Source organism: Myotis lucifugus, unplaced genomic scaffold, assembly GCF_000147115.1.
Source record: "Myotis lucifugus unplaced genomic scaffold, Myoluc2.0 scaffold_175, whole genome shotgun sequence".
Lineage (NCBI taxonomy): Eukaryota > Metazoa > Chordata > Mammalia > Chiroptera > Vespertilionidae > Myotis > Myotis lucifugus.
This window is the reverse complement of record NW_005871223.1, coordinates 2,250,084-2,269,222: the sequence shown is the minus strand read 5'-3', so window position 1 is coordinate 2,269,222 and position 19,139 is coordinate 2,250,084. Positions and strand designations below refer to the sequence as shown.

Below are 19,139 nucleotides of genomic sequence, written 5' to 3'. Positions count from 1 at the left end.
ATATAAATATATATATATATATATACATATTATAAAATTACTCTTAGATCACTCTGCTCTAAGCCGACAGAGGTGACATGCATTGTCTCAAGCATAGAAAGCCAATCCATTTGGACTCTATTCAACTAATGTCTTTGGGAGTTAGCACCACAGGCAACAAAGGAGGATCAAAATGGGGAAAAAAGTCCCACAAAGCAAAGAGGGTCCAATATAGCCATTAAGTGTTTATGGACATTGTTTCCTTGGGTCATCACAAAGTTGTGTAGCTTCAGAAACAACTTTATTAAAGTCTATTTTAAACAAAATTTACATTTTTCCCTTAAAAAAAAAAAAAGCATGTGTCTTTCTACATCACTTCTGTGAAAGCTGAGAAACCTGAAGGATATGTGGTATAATTTCTAAAGAAGCAGGGGTGATGTGCTCACTCAGAATTCTAAATCACAAAAGGGTAAAAGTGAGGAACTAGAGGGTGAGGCAGTAAAGAAGCACTTTACACACTCTCCTCCAACACGTTATACATAAATCAGTTACCAGAGGGAAAAGTTTAAAATTCTTCATTCCTACTCAAGCCACTTGATAACATTTCTAGGAGATAAATGTCATGGGGAGAAAACATCTCCATTAAAAGATATCTGAGAATTTGATATATAAATAATGTTTCACCCTTTTAAAAGAATGGACATTTATAAATTTTCTTAAATTTTAGAAGGCAACCTTCTAAAGTCATACATAAGGAATTCAAAGAAATAAATAGCAAGTAGACAGAGATGAAGGAGTTAAAGCCTTTAGAATTCAGCTTCCATCATACATGGGTGACTATCTCTTTAAATAATTTAAATCCTCTCCATCAACTACAAAGCTGTTTTGAAGCCATTTAGCTTTGTTCTTTACATGTGTTCTAATTAAGAAATGACCTTGTCATCACACACACCAGAAATCCGGGATTATTTCCTACAGCAAAAATTCACAGTGCCCCCAAAAAAAGAAAACGAGGGGGGGGAAATACTTCATCCTTAGTTCCTCACTAAAGGAAGTTGTTGGTTGGCTGAGTGCTGAAGCAGTTTCACTGCATAATTTTTGTTGTTGTTGAATGTCACAGGGCGGGTTAGTGTGACCTTGAGCTGCATCAGCAGCACAGCAAGGGTCGAGATGCCTGCAGGCGCCCTAGTACTGGATTTGCAAGACAAAAACCTTCAAACTGGCTGAAGGACATCTTAAATCTCTTCAAAGGTTTTCTGAACTAATCTGAGCTGCTCTTAGCAGGATCTGTGCCAGTGTGAGAAGCAAAATTAAAAACAAGGTCTTTGACAGGATGCTGTCTCCTCTTAACCCTTCCCAAGCAGAATAGAACAAATCTCAAGCATTCTGGAGAGATGATTTACCTAGAAGCATTCTTTCATAACAAATTATGTAAGGAAGCAATCATCAAAAATGAGGCCACTAAACCCTCCCATTGCGCTTATAAAAGAATTCAGGTGGAATTTTTCTTGACCATATTTTAGTGTAGTGAATGTAAAACTTAGAGCTCTATTTGTTATCCTTTAGATTTGCAGCATAGTAATAGCTGAAGATAAAGAAATGTTTCCATCAACGTTAATTTCTAGAATTTTTTAAATAATAGCTTTTAACTGATTAAGTCACAAACTTTATATATATTACATAGAGTTCACTAAAATTACAACAGGTAAAGAAAATTGCATCACATGTTTACTCGATGCCTTATTCCAAACATGATGGATACACTGTTAAGAGGGGGAAAGAATAAGAATAGTGAAAGTGAACATAAGAAGAACAAGATAAAGCAATCTCAGTCTTGTTATAAGAAATCTGCATGACATTTTTGTTAGCCATGAACAGAGCAAGGACGATGGGCCAGGTAAAGAAACTCACCAGGGCAGAAAGCTCCAGATGCCTAGCAAGGAGCAAAACTGGGAAAACAAGAATCTCCCCCACAGGGTAACCTATCCTCCCCGAGCATATCAATGGTCATGTGGTTTTGGACCTGGCATCTTTCAGACCCCCTGACCTTTTCCTCCCTAAAGATAACATCTAGGCCTGACAAGTGATGCCAGGGCTGCCTTACAACCAGCTACATTAACTAATAATCCCCTGCCCTGGCACTGACAATTCAATGGAGACTACAACCCTGAAGGAACACCCCAGGAAAGCTGATGAATATTCTATTGAGATACTCCCCTGAGACCTCCCCTAAGATTTCTACCTGCAAGAGAGAGATAAATACACTCAAGACAAAGGACCCAGTGCAATGCATGCTCTCCCTCCAAGGAGCATGCCTGCACCATTCCCCCACAGGCACATATCACCTACCCTCTAAGGGACCCAAGGAGACTTGGCAACCAGGGGAGCAATGGGCAGCGGGTAACCTCCGGCTAACCTCCTGAACCTGTCTCCAAGATCTCCTTTTCTCTGTGTAGCCCTTCCCTTTGGATATCCTCTTTTCCTTAAATAAATTCAATTTTCTTTAATCACTGTCTGAGATGGCTATTTAGCCTGTCCATGTACCGCTGACTTTAACCTTTCGGTTTTATTACTGTGTTGTAGTATTTCCTTGTTGTTTGTTAATCCTCACCCCAAATATTTTTCAATTGATTTTTAGGGAGAGTGGAAAAAAAGGGCAGAGACAGAGAGAGAAATATCAGTGTGAGAGAGACACATTAATTGGTTGCCTCCTGCACACAGCCCCAGTCAGGGCCAGGGATCGATGCTCTCACCAATAAGCCAAACCGGCTAGGGTGTGCTGTAGTATTTCCAATGCAGGGGCCCAAAGAGAACATATTAATGCCAGCAGAGGGTGTGAGTATTCCCTGGCAATGCCCTTTAAGTTTAATTTAGTAGCTACAGTTCTCAAGAAATAATCTAGGGGAACAAACAGCTATAATACATACAATGCAATGTTCTAAAATCAGTGTATCTCCATCAATGACATGTTAAGTTTGTCATCAGCAGATATAAGGTATATCATGAATACTGTTAAAGTATACTTAGTGTAAGGTATAGAATTTATTAAAGTCCAGTAGATTGTTAATCATGCCCTTCTAAAAAAATAAGTAAATTTAAGATTACGCTGAATAACAACCACACTTTCACTCACTTGAATTCAGATATACTTTCCTGAATGGGACAGGAAAAGGGTAAAGTACTAGCTAGTAAGTACATACCACATGAGAGTGAATAGTACACGTGAATTTCTTCTTTAGTCATCATTCAAAAGGAGAGAAGAGTATATACCGTGTCAAATGCTATGGCTGAAATCTGTTAAAAGTGCTCTCGGAACACAGAGTGGGCAGTAACCAGGTTTTCAGTTCATATGTGTTTGTGCCCTAGGCAGTAGTCAGTGATGGTTGAAAAAAATGAGGAAGAACAGAAGAGAATGGCAGCCACTTTAGGTTGCAGAGCTAGCACTCAAAGGCAGGGAGAGTAGAGGCAGGAAGGGGTGGTCCAATGTGACTACAGATTAGGCTGGAAGCATAATTGGAACCAAGGACTTTGAATCAAGGCTATGTCAAGAAGCTGTTCTTTATCTGGTGGCCAGTAGAAGGTTTACAGGAAATGGTACAATTAAATGCATGTTAAAAAACAAAAACAGAACTGCTGATGGCTTTGGAGGAAAGAATAAAATGAGACAAAGTAGTGCAGAGCAGAAAACAGACAAAATAAGGTAAGGGCAGGAGAGATGAAAAAAAAAAGACAACTGAAAAACAGTAAAGATTGGTCTGAATATTTAGAAAGCAATTTGTATCATAATAGTACTATAAAATAGGATATTTAAAATAGCAAATTCATTAAATAAAAAACAATGAAAATAATAACTATACGCTCAAAATTATGTTTGTAAAACACTATGTTGACATGATGTACAAGGTTTCAAGGAAACTAAGAACTCCTATAGAGGTATTTAACAGAGTCAGAATCAGATTCTGTTGGAGATTTTAATTTTGTACGTTTCAAATTACAATCTCCATGAAGCACCAGGTAAGGGTTTTGCTTATTAAGGCAGCAACATCCACCTTTCCGAATGGTGTGATGGCATATTTCCCTTGGCTATTAAGAGAGAGAGGTCTGGCTTAAACCATAATGTGATTGCTGGAGCTAAGAGCTTCATATACAAACACTAATGAGAATAAAAAAACTTATACATTTAATGAGTGCCTACTATGTTAGTACATATTAAAAAATAAAAAGTCCCCACGATTTAATCTAATTCAGGTTTTTGTTTATTACTCACAATGATAAGTCCCTAAATTACAGCTCACACCATCACACCAGCACATAATAAAAAGACCATGAGTAAAAACACTACTGAGCTGTCAGTGGATGAAGAGCCTGAACCTCGGCCATCCTGGTACGCCCATGCAGCTGACAGGTACACAATGCGTTCCCAGAACTCCCATGTACTTTGAGGTGAGTCGTCTAATACTCTAGAGACTGACTGTCCTGCTAAGACCTCAGAAAGAATTTAACAGAGTATCAGCCAAGGTAAGAGGGTAGGAATGAAAAAGAACAGGAGTCACTAGGGCCAAGTAACTATGTGCCAAAGAGCAGACTGTACTCTCAGAAAAGGAGGGCCAGCATTAGGGATCAGGTTGAAGCAAGTGGAGGGGAAGGTCAAATAAAGGAGAGAAAGAGCAGACTTCCAAGGTAAGACTTCTTGCTCCCTGAAGAAGTAACTTTACTCTGTAAAATCATTAAGAAAATGAACAGAGCCCTAAACTCCCTGGAGTAGGAAGAATAATCATAGGAGAAGTATTTAGAGGTTCACATGTCATTAAAAGGGCTAGCACTTGAAAGCCAGGGTACTGACAGGGCACACAACTAGGAATGACCTTACCAAGTATCCACAAATAAAATGACTTCTCCTTGAGTAAGCATCTCCGACTCACAGCTGCCAAGCCAACACTGGTAACAAGTTCCAGCACATTTTATGTCTAGACATTAATAGAAGGGTGGGTAACATGATAAGCTTTGCAGATATTTTAAAAACCTAACAATTTACTAATCCACAAATAAAAGAGCTAGGTTAAAACATTATTAAAATAAAAATAATACAAAATATTCTGTTGGCAATTAGACAAGTAAATTCCTGTACAGCAACAATTCTCAAAGTGTGGTCCATGGACTCCAACGCTCCCCATGACCCACTGAGGAGGCACAGGAGGTCAAGACTATTTTCATAATACTTAACTGTTATCTCCTTTTTGTCCCTTTCTCTCATAAGTCAACAGTGGGGTTGTCCAGAGGCTACGTGATATGTGTCATTGTATTGATGGCTACTGGAATACATCCCTGTGTATCCTTGTGTTTTAAAATGTTTTGCAGTTAAAATTTCTAATATGGTAATTATTAGTTGATATGACTGTCATAAATAACAGCTCTCTTGGGTCCTCAATCATTTAAGAGTATAAAGGAGTCCGGACACCAAGAACTTTGAGAACTGCCACTAGTTTACTAAAGTAAAGCATCAGGAAGTATAATGTTGGTTTTAAGATTCAAATAAAATTTCTTAGTTTTTAATTTTCAAAAATCTACACAATAGTCTCCTAGATAGTCTCCTCTGTGTAAAAATCTGTCCAAGACCCAAGTGAATAAAGAAAAAATGATCTTTTTAAAAAGATTAGTAGACTATAAGGGATTTGGAACACTTCCCATCTTTGCACAGTTACTAGCATTCTAAATTTACCATACAAGAATTGACAAATCCACAAATATTTATAAAGAAGCTGCCTGTGATAGGAGCTGATAAAGGAAAGGTAACTTAAGTGATACACTAGCGGGCTCACAATCCTGTCAGGAAAAATATGATCAGCAACACAGTGAGATACTATTAAGAAAAAGCATGAACAGAGTGGAAAAGGTATGCAAGGCAAATTCTGGGGAAGAAGACCAGTGAATGGCAGGGAACACTTTTCTTAGCAAAGGCACTCCTCAATGGTGGCATGTGAATTGACTCTAGCAATAATCAAAGCTTTGCCAACTGGAAAAGAAGCTACAAAGCAGTAGTGAGAGGAACATCAGCCCCGGAAGGCAAGCACAGCAGCACACAGTACATTGTAGAAAGTTTAAAGTTTAAGTAATCTACTAAAAATACAGAAATTGAGAGTAATTAGAAATTTTTATAGAATTTGACAAAGTAACATGACATTTGTTGAGTTTAATGAATAAAGATTGGTAATTATAGTTTATATTTCTTTTTCATAATTTCCAATCTGTCATAGATAAGAAGCTTTTAAAAATACAATAAAAGTAATTTATTTAAAAAATAAAATGAAAACAAACAAAAACTGGTCCTTCACCACAGATACTTGAAGAAGCTCAGAGAACCAGCAGCAAGATGGTAGGGAGGAAGAGGAACAACAGCAGGAGATAAAAGCTTTAAGCTAGAAGCTTATATAGACTGTACTATCAATAATCTTTCTATAAGTATATGTAAAAATACTAAAAGAGGTTTGAAAATTACTACTATATCTCTAATCCAGAATGGGGAAATTCTAGTTATTTAAATAAAATGCATAATAAGCTCTACTGTTAGACTCACACTAACTGTTGTGCAAACCTCAGGCTGCATTTGAAGGGCAAACGTAGCAGAGTGTCAAGGAGAATATCAGGTTTACCAGAGTTAATTTAAGTGAAAAATACCAGGGTCTGTGTAAGAAGAGAAAGTGAACTGACACTCTGGTCAACACATTGTTAAATTATTTTAATTATTTCATTTGAATCCTTTCATGGTAGAGAAAAAGCCCAAGTTGATATGGAGGCTTGATATAGTGAGGAATGTCCCCTCCAAAATGCTGTTAGTTATATCAATTAAGGTATTAATAAAAGACTTAAGAAAAATCAATTATTTAAGGACACCAAATTTAGAAAAATGTTAATTATATTAATGTTTACCATTGCAATAATACATTAGGGTTGTTTAAGGAAGGACTATTACTTTTTGATGGTCATTATGTGATTGACATTGCTGACTTGGATTTATTAGAGAAGTTAACACTAGCAAATTGGAGTTTTAGGAAAATCTGGTGGCTATGAGAGCCTGAGGTGAGGACATAAGTAAGGAGGTTTAGCAGCACAAATGCTATAGATTAGAAATGAACTCTGAACCAAGATGCTAGAAAAAGGATTAAAGAGTGCTAGGGAACAATGCCGGAAACTAACAAGGAATTATTTGAGCTGAGCATCCAAATTTTCTTGCTCAGGTTGTCCATGAAATCAGGGAACTATCAGTGAGACAGACAAGTTAGTTTATAGCAATTAATCCCAAATAAAATGACTCACCAACAGTTCTGGATTGATGGTTTCACTAGTTCTCACAGAAAACTGTGTAGTTTAAACCTTTTCAAGGTGTTATTTCTTAAATTAAAAATATTATTTTGAGGAGTGTTTTACAAAGTTTGTGGAAGGCATTCTAGACAATTAGCTTCACTTCACCAACCTGGTAACTCAACCTGTTAGAGCCAGCTGAGTCACTGCCATTTTTGTCTCTTCATACAGATACTTCTGTATGTGACAAAAAAGTTTTAATACTTAAGACATCTGTTGAAATAGTCATCAACAATTTAATTGCACTAAAAAAAAGTACAATAAAGAACTCTTGCCAATGAGAAATCATCTATATATATAAAAGCCTAAGCGACTGTCCAGTAGCTATGACGTGCACTGACCACCAGGGGGCAGGCACTCATGCAGGAGAGGAAACCACAGGCATAGAAACATGGAACAGACTGATGAATCTCAGAGGGAAAGGGGGAGGGGGGAGAGCAGGAAGAGATTAACCAAAGATCTTATATGCATACTAGAGGCCTGGTGCATAGATTTGTGCACTGGTGGGGTCCCTTGGCCTGGCTTGTGGGGATCGGGCCAAAACCAGCTCTCCGACATCCCCTGAGGAGTCAGAGTTATTCACTATTTTTTAATATTTATCCAAATTAGCTAATAAATGTTATACTCTGAGATAAACAGTACAGAAAGTATATGGAGTCCTATAAAATACAATAAAGGGTGATTTGATTTTGTTAGTCATATGGGATGACTGTTTCTTTCAAAAAGGAGAGCTAACAAGTGAGTAAGGAAAATCTGGCCTAAGACACTAAGGAAGCTTTATAAAATACTCTGTGCTTTATATGGTTTGCAATATTCATTTCATCAAATTCTTGTCCCTTTATAATCACCCTCTTTGGCCTCTCATTCAGATGGACATTACTTAAATATATAATGAGACTATTTTCAGAGTATAACTGTATGGCAGACAAACTATAGTAAAACCTCATGCAATATATTAGTTCAGAGTCTTCAACTATATGCTACTGAATACTAGTTCCCTAAGATTTTATATATATATATATATCCCTCCTTCTGGAGGATCCTCCTTTAGAGACTAACAATCCCCTGGCTAAGGAATCATGATTTAACTTCTCCAAACTTATGTGACCATGAGCTCCTCATTCAAAGGGAAAAACTGTTTAACAAACACATTTTAGAAAACACACATTTTTAAAATCTTGAAATATTTAAAAATATTTATAAATAATATAATCACCAGTAATTTATTTTTATATGCTTTCAAAATTGTGACTGTACATTCTAAATACCCTGTCTCCTTTTCTATTTGGGAGAAAGATCTAAATTTGATCATATTTCAAGGACAACTTATTGGCTTTATATTTATAAGTTAGTTATCCAACTATCATAAGTGGTCATTGGCTACTTGGTAAAACAAGGGTGTTGATAAATTAATAACAATAAAAATATGCATGCTTACAATTTTAACAAAATTAAAAATTGAGAATTTGGGTTCAATACCTACTGTGTTTCATCAAATGTAAGAGCTGATTTTGGTTTATCAAACTGTCATAAACACATAATTATACCTGAATGAAAGAATGCTTAATATTTACAAGTAAAAAAGTCTGGTTAAAGTCTCAATTTAGAGAATATAATAATATATGAATATGTGAAGAATGACTAGCAACCAAATAGTTTTACAATTATAAAATTAAAGTTTTATTCTTTTTTATTTAATAAATTTGTTTTTAAAGATTTTCTTGCTGAAATTACAAGCAAGGATGATCAGAGTGATTAAAATATAAGTAGAGGATGAAATAGCACCATTTGCAACAACATGGATGGACCTTGAGAACATTATGCTAAGTGAAATAAGTCAGTCAGAAGAAGCTAAGAACCATATGATTTTACTCAGATGAGGGATATAAAACTGAAACTCGTTAACACAAACAGCAGTGTGGTGGTTGCCAGAGGGAAGGGGCTTGGGGGAGAAGGTGGTCCTAATATATGATGATAGGAGGTTTGACTTTGGGTGGTGGGCACAAGGTGCAATATACAGATCTTGTAACATAAAAACCTACACCTGAAACTTACATGTTCATGTTGACTAATGTCACCCCAATAAATTTAGTATATATATTTAAAACATATACATAGAATGATGAAAATAAACACTTCATTACTAGGTTTTCTGAATATAATTAGAATAGTAAAGAAAAGGAGTTATTATTACCACTGTGCTGACCATATTATGCCTATAGTAAAAAACAAGTTTGCCATCCCTGCCCAGCCAGTGTGGCTCAGAGGTTGAGTGTCAACCTATGCACCAGGAAGTCAGAGTTCGATTCCTGGTCAGGGCACATGCCTGGGTGTGGGCTCAATCTCCAGTAGGGGGCATGCAGGAGGCAGCCGATCAATGATTCTCTCTCATCACTGAAATTTCTATTTCTCTCTTCCTCTCCCTCTCTGAAATCAATATAAACGTATTTAAAAACAAACAAACAAAAAAACCTGCCATCTCCCTTTTAAAACATCATAGTCCATTAAAACACTGTGAAGTTTAGGAAATTCTATCTACTATATCTCTTCTGAACAGAGTTTTCAGGTAGCTAATTAAAAGTAAACTCTTCACAATTAATGATAACAATAATCACTGTGTCTTTCCCCCGCTTACTTGGATTGTTTCTGCCCTGGCAAAGGCAATATAAGGTTCAGGAGTTGAAGACATGACAAATTCATCATAGGTTGTAGCTATACTGGAAAACAGGGGTGCTAATCCAAGTAGAATTAACCACTCAGGCATCTCTTTCTGTTGCACTGACCACCTACTTGTGTTAATCAGATTATTTTATCATTTCTCAGAAATGCTACTATTTGCCTTGTAAGAGGTAATCATTTTATATAATTCAAAAAGTAATCACTGACTTAGACTATAATTAACCCATAACCAAACATTCTTCTATTTTTCTTCAAAACAATACTTAACTTTTAATCTGAAATCAGATTGCTATTTTAGTTTTGCATTAACTATCCATTTTGTTTTTTTATAAAAAAAATTAAGTATCACTAACACAAATATTTATTTCAAGATTCCCAACTGTTCTCTCCAGAAGTAATCTACACCTTTTAATTCTCAAGAATATTTTTGTATCATTTAACCTCTTTCTACTGCTTAAATTTACCTATATCCTTTTTTTCTTTTTTTGTGTATTTTATAATGCAAATAGCTTAATTGTAAACAATTTGTGATTATAATTCATAAATATATAAATGTTGCAGGTATAAGCAAAAAGTATTTTATTGATACTTTGTCAATATGTCAAAAATGTTTAGGCTAATGGGTTAAACATTAATACCCTTTTTTTGTTTTTATCTATATCCTTACCCTCTAAGTTCTTTAATTATAGAATTGTATCTCACTTAGTTTAAAAAAACAAAACAGTGCCTGCCTGGTTGGCATGGCTCAGTTGTTGAGTGTCACCCTATGAACCAGAAGGTCACGGTTCAATTTCTGGTCAGGGTACTGCCCGGGTTGTGGGCTTGAGCCCCAGTATGGGTCATGCAAGAAGTGGCCGATCAATGATACTCTCTCAACAGTGATGTTTCTATCTCTCTTCCCTCTCCATTCCTCTCTGAAATCAATAAAAATATATTTAAAAAACAAGCAAACAAACAAACAAAAAACAATGCCTAATGAATTTGCAAAGATAAAACACAAAATACAAGTCTGGTGATTATAAGCTAATTTATAACTTAGAAAGGATCGTCTAAAATATATTAAAATCACAATACTTAAGCCTTAAGAACTTGGGAAAAATATTCTCACCATCTGTCTCCAAGGTTTGAATCTCTGCTTTCTGAGAAAGGAAACTGAGAAGGCTGTTGAAAAGTAATTCTGATGTCATCTGGAGTCTTCAGATTCCCTGCTCCTCCTTTAGTCTAGGGTACATGTGAAGAGGAAGAAAAAGATAGTTTGGTATCTCTTCCAAACCAGATTCTGGAATATATTTTGTAAAGTTTCCCTAGTACCATTTCTTGATCAAGTTCAATGCAGAAGTAGTCCTTTGACAGAGAAATACAGATTGTTTAAGAAATATATATTGTTCATTAAAGGTAAGGAACAGATTTTTGCTTTCTATACCAGTGATGGCGAACCTATGACACACGTGTCAGAGGTGACACGCGAACTCATTTTTTTGGTTTATTTTTCTTTGTTAAATGGCATTTAAATATATAAAATAAATATCAAAAATATAAATCTTTGTTTTACTATGGTTGCAAATATCAAAAAATTTCTATATGTGACACGGCACCAGAGTTAAGTTAGGGTTTTTCAAAATGCTGACACGCTGAGCTTAAATCGCCATCACTATTCTATACAATACATCTAGATCAGTGGTTCTCAACCTTCCTAATGCTGTGACACTTTAATACAGTTCCTCATGTTGTGGTGACCTCCAATTTCATTGTTACAAATTGAACATAATTAAAGCGTAGTGATTAATCACAAAAACAATTATGTAATTATATATGTGTTTTCCGATGTTCTTAGGCGACCCCCGTGAAAGGGTCGTTTGACCCCCAAAGGGGTCGCGACCCACAGGTTGAGAACCGCTGATCTAGATGCTTCAAGAAAACAAACTATAAAAAAGGTTTATGGTTTTTAAGATACACTTGTTAACTTTTGTTGATTTCAAATTTCCATCAAATTAATTCAATTAAATTACACCTAAAAGTTCTAAATCCTCCCAAACGTATATTAAAAAAGAGAATAAAAAAACAATAGCAAATTTCTTTCATATTAAGCTTTTCCTGTTTCAAACTACTACTTATATAACCTTTCCAGCACAAAATTTATGATGAATATCAAATGCCTTATGTCCACAGAAAGACATATACATCACTGTCCGAAGCAGCCATATTTTTAATAGTCAAAAATTGAAGACAACTCAAATGCCTATCACTAGGTGAATGAATTATGGTATGTCCTTACAATGGACTATTTACTACTCAGAAACAAAAATGGATGCACTACCTATATATATAAAAAAGCCAGTGTCCATGACGACCAGGATGACTAACTGACCGGTCACCATGAGGTGGCATTGACCCCCTCTCAGTCCCTCCCTCCCCCCACACCCCACGAGCGGGGCGGGGCAGGGCAGGATTGGGGACTGGAGAGCGGGCTGAATGGCTGACCTCTTGGTCCCTGCCCCAGGCCTACAGGCTCTGATGGATCAGCGATGGTGAACGGGGAAATCAGGGTGGGTGGCAGGAGGACTGGGCTGGCTGGCAGGCCGTTGGGATCACCAGCTCATCCCCAGCTGCTCAGAGGCTCAGGCCTGCGGGAAAGCAGGTGCCGGCGACTTCACCTCCATGCACTTGCGCCAGGTCCGCTGCTAATGGAATGTACTGCCCGCTCGGGGCTGCTCACGCCTGGGTGGGTAGGTTGCGGGCGCGCCCCGCAACTTCCATCAGCACCTCAAGCTCCAGCAGCGGCAGCAGCAACAGTGCCCGCGTGAGCGGCCCCAAGTTGGCAGCGCATTCCATCAGTAGCTGGCCCAGCGCACGTGCATGGAGGTGAAGTCACCGCACCTGCTTTCCCGCAGGCCTGAGCCCCCGAGCAGCCAGGGATGAGCTGGTGATCCCAATGGCCTGACAGGCCTGTGGCAGAAGTGGCATTCAGCCTGGGGACTGGCAAACAGGCAGAAGATGGAGGCTAGGCCTAGGACCCTACCCACACGATTTCGTGCACGGGGCCTCTAGTTGATATATAAACAACATGGATGAATTTAAAATTCAATTATGCTGAATGCAAGAAGCCAGACAAAAAGGAACACAAATTGTGTGATTCCATTTGCATAAAATTATAGAAAAGCAAATTAATATAAAGGGAGAGAAAGCAGATCAGGGGCTGCCTGGGAATGGAGAAATGAGAAGGTATAAGAAGGAGGGATTACAAAAGGTCACCTTAATTATAGTGATGGTTTCATGGGTGTACACATGTGTCAAAACTTATCAAACTGTAAATAAGTACAGTTTATGTCAATTATGCCTCAATAAAGCTGTAAAAAAAATCAAATTTCTTAAAATGTTATATGCCCCTTTATGTAGCAATTCCAAGTCTAGAATTTATCCTAGTAAAAAGAATGAGCAGATACACACATACACACACACACACATTTAGCCATAAAACGTGTCATTAAATACATTATTTATAATGTAAAAAAATTAAAACAGCCATTAAATGGCATAAAAAAGTTTGGGACTAGTTAAATAAGTTATAGTGGAATACTATGTAGCCATTAAAATATATAATTATAGTATATCATTTCATGTAACTTATTATATAATAAAAACAGGAAAAAATATTATGTTCAGTAGAAGTGAATTTGTTTCAAAAGAATACAAAAGTAAAAGTAGCAATTATTTCTGCATTTAGAAGTAATTTTAATTTTTCCTCTTTAATGATTTATATTTCTTGTTTCTTCACAATAAACACGCATCACTTTAGTAATAAATAAAGGGATAAAACTAGCAATAATCTACAATTGTCCATGTCCTATCTTCTATATAAAGAGGCCCAGGGTGCAAAAGCGCATGGCCCTCGCACCACCCTGCCACACTCGCAGCCCCGCCCACCCACGTGTGCCTCGCCACGCCTGCCTCGCCACGCCGCGCCCACCCGCCCGCCCGCCCGCCTTCCTGCGATTAGAGCCTGTGGGCCGTGGGGGAGGGACCGAGAGGTGCTCCATGCACTTCATGGTGACTGGTGGTTTGGTCGTTATGGCACTGGCTTTTTATAATATAGACTAGGGGCCCAGTGCACGAATTCATGCACCAACTGTGGGGCCACGAGGCTGTGGGGAGCATAGGGGTCGGTCTTGGCCCATCCTCTGCAACTCTGCCCGGCCCCTCCCACTGCAGCCCCGATCCCGCTGCCACCGCTCCCACGCACTAACGGCACCGGCCCCGCTCACACACGCTGATGCCTCAGAGTGATTGGGGCTGGTGCAGTCAGCGGGTGTGAACGAAGGCTGCTGCTCCGATCGCCCCTCAGGAGCATGGGGAAGTGGAGAAGCCCTCAGGGGCAATCGGGGCCAGCAGCCACCGCTCACACCCGCTGATGGTGCCGAGTGATCGGGGACAGCACCGGGCGCTGGCAGCGGGTGCGATCGGCCACTCCAGTGCCGGCTACAGGTGTGAGCGGGGCTGGCGCCGGCAGTGGGTGTGAGCAGCAGCTTTGGCGCTGGTAGTGGGTGCAAGCGGGGCTGTCGCTAGAAGTGGGTGCGAGAGGCGGCTGCTGGCCCCAATCGCCCCTCAGGAGCAGGGAGAGGTGGAGAAGCCCACCATGTTCCACACTCTACCGCCTGCTGCCGATGCCCGCCATATTCTGTGCGTGCCCCCTGGTGATCAGTGCATGTCATAGCAAACGGCTGTTCAGCTGTTTGTTCTGCCATTCAGTCTATTTGCATATTAGGGTGATAGATAGATAGATAGATAGATAGATAGATAGATAGATAGATAGATAGATAAAAGCCTAAGTGACCATTTGACTGGTCGCTATGATGCGCACTGACCACCAGGGGGAAGACACGCAATTCAGGAGCTGTCCCCTGGTGGTCAGTGCGCTGCCACAGCAGGAGCGCTGCTTAGCTGACCACTAGGCGCCAGACGCCGGGCTCACAGCTGGTGAGTGCAGCTGCAGCGGAGTAAGCCTCTCCTGTGGACACTCCCCCTGTGCCCCTCCCCCATCCAGACCAGGACTGGGACCGGCATTGGGACTGATTGGGCATGAACCCACGGCCGCTTCTCGGTCATGGGTGCGCTGGTATCGCCCTAGGATGGGTGCGTGGAGACTGTAGCAGAGAGGCTGTGAGCCTACCGAGCAGCGCGGCACCCAGCCTGGGCTCTGGCTCCTCCTCAGTCACCTGCTGCTTCTCGCACTACTACATCCCTTGGGAGATGTTGGACTGCCGGTTTTGGTCTGATCCCCGCAGGCCATACCTAGGGACACCACCAGTGCACAAATCCATGTACTAGGCCTCTAGTTAGAAGTATAAAAGAAGCACTCCTAAGAGGTGGTACACATTACAGAACTCTGGGCTGTCATGTCATCCCCCACAACAACATACCACAGAGTAGTGAGAAAAAGGTTGGTCTGACTAGATGAACTAGAGTAATAATTAGTAAGCTACATTCTTTACCAGTTACAAAGTGCTTTCCTGGAAATGACCTAATTTGATTTGCATAACTCAGTGCAACAGGCAGAGAACACATTACCCCATTTTCTAGAGGGCAAACAGTGAGCAGGGCTGGTTAAGTGTCATGCCCTAAAATTATAGATCTTGGACTCAAATTGGGCCTTGACTATAAATTCTGATAGAAATTCTAAGAGGAGTAGGGAACAGTCACTTTTCCTGATTATTTATAAGGCAGTGATTTATGTATGAACTTAAAAATAACCATATTTGCAATCATATTAGTATTCCTATTAGAATGTGCCAGGGTTTTGGCCAGTACCTAACCTCACTCGGACAACCTACTAAACTACTGAAATTCAAGTAGAATTTAGTTGTTCGGTTTTCAACTGCATTTCTTTCCTTCTTGAAAAATAAAGGTATTACCTTTGATTTAAAATTTGGAAAAAGGAAGTAACCTTTTGAATGCTGCAAATAGTGACCCTCAAGTTGATGTCAAAAGATCTAACTTAATGGCACTTTAAAATACTACCTTTTGGGCCAAATCTCTTTTGATATGTGAGCAGATAAGAAACAGTCTCAAAAAAAAAAAAAGAAACAGTCTCCCAAATAAGGCATATTCAATGAAGAAAATGGCCAACTCTTGACAAGAGTAAAAGTAAGCATCTCCAGAGGAGCATTATTAATGACTGGTCAGTATTTGCTGATGAGGCCTTGAACCATAAGGAACCCTTATAGCTACACTCTTACCAATACTGTCTGGACTATGAGAGACTTAAAAGGAAATGCTAGCTCTCATTTACTGAGCACTTACTGTGTGTCAGATACTGTGCTAAGGTCTTTACATATATGATCTTAAACCAACCCTATGAGATGACTACTATCACAGCCTCATTTTATAGATGAGGAAATTAAGTTTCAGTTACCCCAAATCACAAAACTGGTAACAGCTTAAAGTAGAATTCAAACTCTGGCACATTTTCCTTGAAACAAATATGGGGCCTTAGCAGTTCTCTAGGACATAAATTGTGACTTCTTTCTAGTACTACATACCTACAATGGTCTCAATTCTGGTAGTGTAAAACACTTGGCAACAGCACATAAGTTTAAGTCTAAATTTTTCATGTGAAGAATTAAAAATCTCCACAGCCCATAATTTGTATCCGATTTTTGCCATTTTCTAGAATTGTTTTAAATGTTTGGTCTCTATTAAAGCAGTTTTAACCCTTTTGAACTAAACATGTGATCACACAAAAGATAAATAAAAAGAAAATTTAAATAAAAATTAGCAAAATATTTAAAATAATATTTTAAATTCTCACAGATTAATATTTACAAATTGTCTTGTATTAATAAATATATAAATCAGCCTTAAATCCAAGTCAGTGAAACTGAATGTGCCAGATATGTTATAGATCATGAAGACAGGAAGCATGTCTAAAAATAAAAATGTTTAAATAATTTTGTTGAAATTATAAATGCCATTTCCTCAGAGAGCTTTTCCTCATCACTTTATATAAAGTAGCTTCGTCTCTACCTTACTTTGTTTACACTCTATGTTACTCTATTTCTGTGTCCTTGATTTTTTTCTGTATCTATTGAGACACTCATGTTAGTTCTTGTTCTTTATTCTATTAATAAGGTATATTACATTAATTGATTGTTTCAATGTGAAAAGAACCCTTCCTTTCCAAGATGCATGCCTATAACTAACACCATATTTACTGGTGAAAGACTGAATACTTTCCCCTCTAACCCTGGAAAAAAGGCAAGGATGTCTGCATTAGCTATTTGGATTCCACTCAATGCAATCAGCAAGAAATGTAAAGACATATAGATTAAAAAAGAAGTTATGGGAGAAGATATTTGCAAACAACAGCTCCAACAAGAAGTTAATATCCAAAATATATAAAGAACTCATATAACTCAACACCAAACAAACAAAAATTCCAATTAAAAAAATGGGCAGAGAACCTAAACAGACACTTCTCCCAAGCAAACATACAAATGACAAACAGGTATATGAAAAGATGTTCAACCTCACTAGCTATTAGGAAAATGCAAATCAAAACTACAATAAGATACCACCTACCACCTCACACCTGTTAGAGTGGCTAATATCAATAAAACAAGTAATAACAAGTGTTGGAGAGGTTGTGGAGGAAAGGGAATCCTCATTAACTGGTGGGAATATAGACTGGTATAGGCCATTATGAAAAACAGCAGTTCCTCAAAAAATTAAGAATCAAGTTACCATATGACCCAGCAATACTCTGCTGGGTATCTACCCGAAAAATTCAAAAACATTTATTTGCAAAGATAAATGCACTCTTATGCTCATTACAGCATTATTTATGGTAGCTAAGACATGGAAACAATCCAAGTGTTCTTTGACAGATAACTGTATAAACAAGATGTGGTACATATATACAATGGAATACATAAGAAAAGATAAAATACTGCCATTTGCAACAACATGAGAATATCATGCTAAATGATTTAAGTCAGAGAGAAAATGTTAATAACCATATGATTTTACTCATACCTGGGATGTAAAACTGAAAGCATAAATGAACAAACAAGAAAAATAAACAAACAAAACTTCATAGACAAGACAAAATATATGGTGGGTTACCAAAGGGAAGGGGGGCGGAGGGTAGTAAAGGGCAAAGGGGGTCAAATATACGGTGACAGTAGATGATTTGACTTTGGGTGGTGAGCACATAATATAATAGATCATGCATCATAGAATTATACACCTGAAACCTATAAAATCTTATTAATCAAATGTCACCCCAATATATTTATTTGTAGACAATATTATCTTATATGTAGGTAATTCTAAGGAATCTATGAAAAAGCTGCAAAAATTAATAAGAACATTTACAAAAGCTGAAGGATACAAAATCCCATACAAAAATTATTTGCATTTTTATATATTACAAATAATCAAGAAATAAAATATAAAAAATTCTACTTACAATAATAGCAAGAAGAATAAGAAACTTAAGAGTAAGTTTAACAAAAGTGTAAAACCAGTACTGAAAACTACAAAACATTGTTAAAGGATATTAAAGAAAATCTTAATATAATCTATGTTCATGGAGTGAAATATTCAATATTGTAAAGATAGCAATTTTCTCCAAATAGATCTTTCAAAATCTCATTGTGCTTTTATTTGTAGAATTTTATCCTAAGATATATATGAAAGTATAAAGGCCTTTAATAACTCAAAATGTCTAATAGTTTGACTTGTAAGAACTAAAACTACAAAACTCCTAGAAGGCATAAGAAAAAAATCTTGTAATCTTAGGTTAGAGAAAGATATCTTAAATATGAACAAGTGCAATCAATTACTTAAAAAATTGGAGTTCATCAGCTTCTCCAAAATATATCGTTTATATAAAAGTCAAGCCCCAAAATGAGAAAAAATATTTGCAACTCACAAACATGATAAAGAAACGGTACCCAGCATATTGAAACCCTTAGACGTCAATTATAAAAAGAAAAAAACAATTTTTAAAAACGGGCTAAAGATTTAAAGACATTTCACCAAAGATACCTAATTGTTCAGTAAATACATACGATCATCATTACCAATAAAAGTAATGCAAATAAAACCACAATGAAATTCCACTA

At 37.7% G+C, this 19,139-nt stretch overlaps 1 protein-coding gene across 4 annotated transcripts in view; it reads right to left on the bottom strand.

Annotated features, from left to right (window-relative positions):
- NRIP1 (nuclear receptor interacting protein 1) overlaps window positions 1-19,139 on the bottom strand; it is a 107,739-nt gene that overhangs the window by 44,678 nt on the left and 43,922 nt on the right. For all 4 annotated transcript variants that reach the window (XM_006096322.3, XM_006096323.3, XM_023760200.1 and 1 more), the window contains exon 3: window positions 11,126-11,238. The gene's annotated coding sequence lies outside the window, so the exon portion shown is untranslated. The remainder of the gene's footprint in view (window positions 1-11,125; window positions 11,239-19,139) is intronic.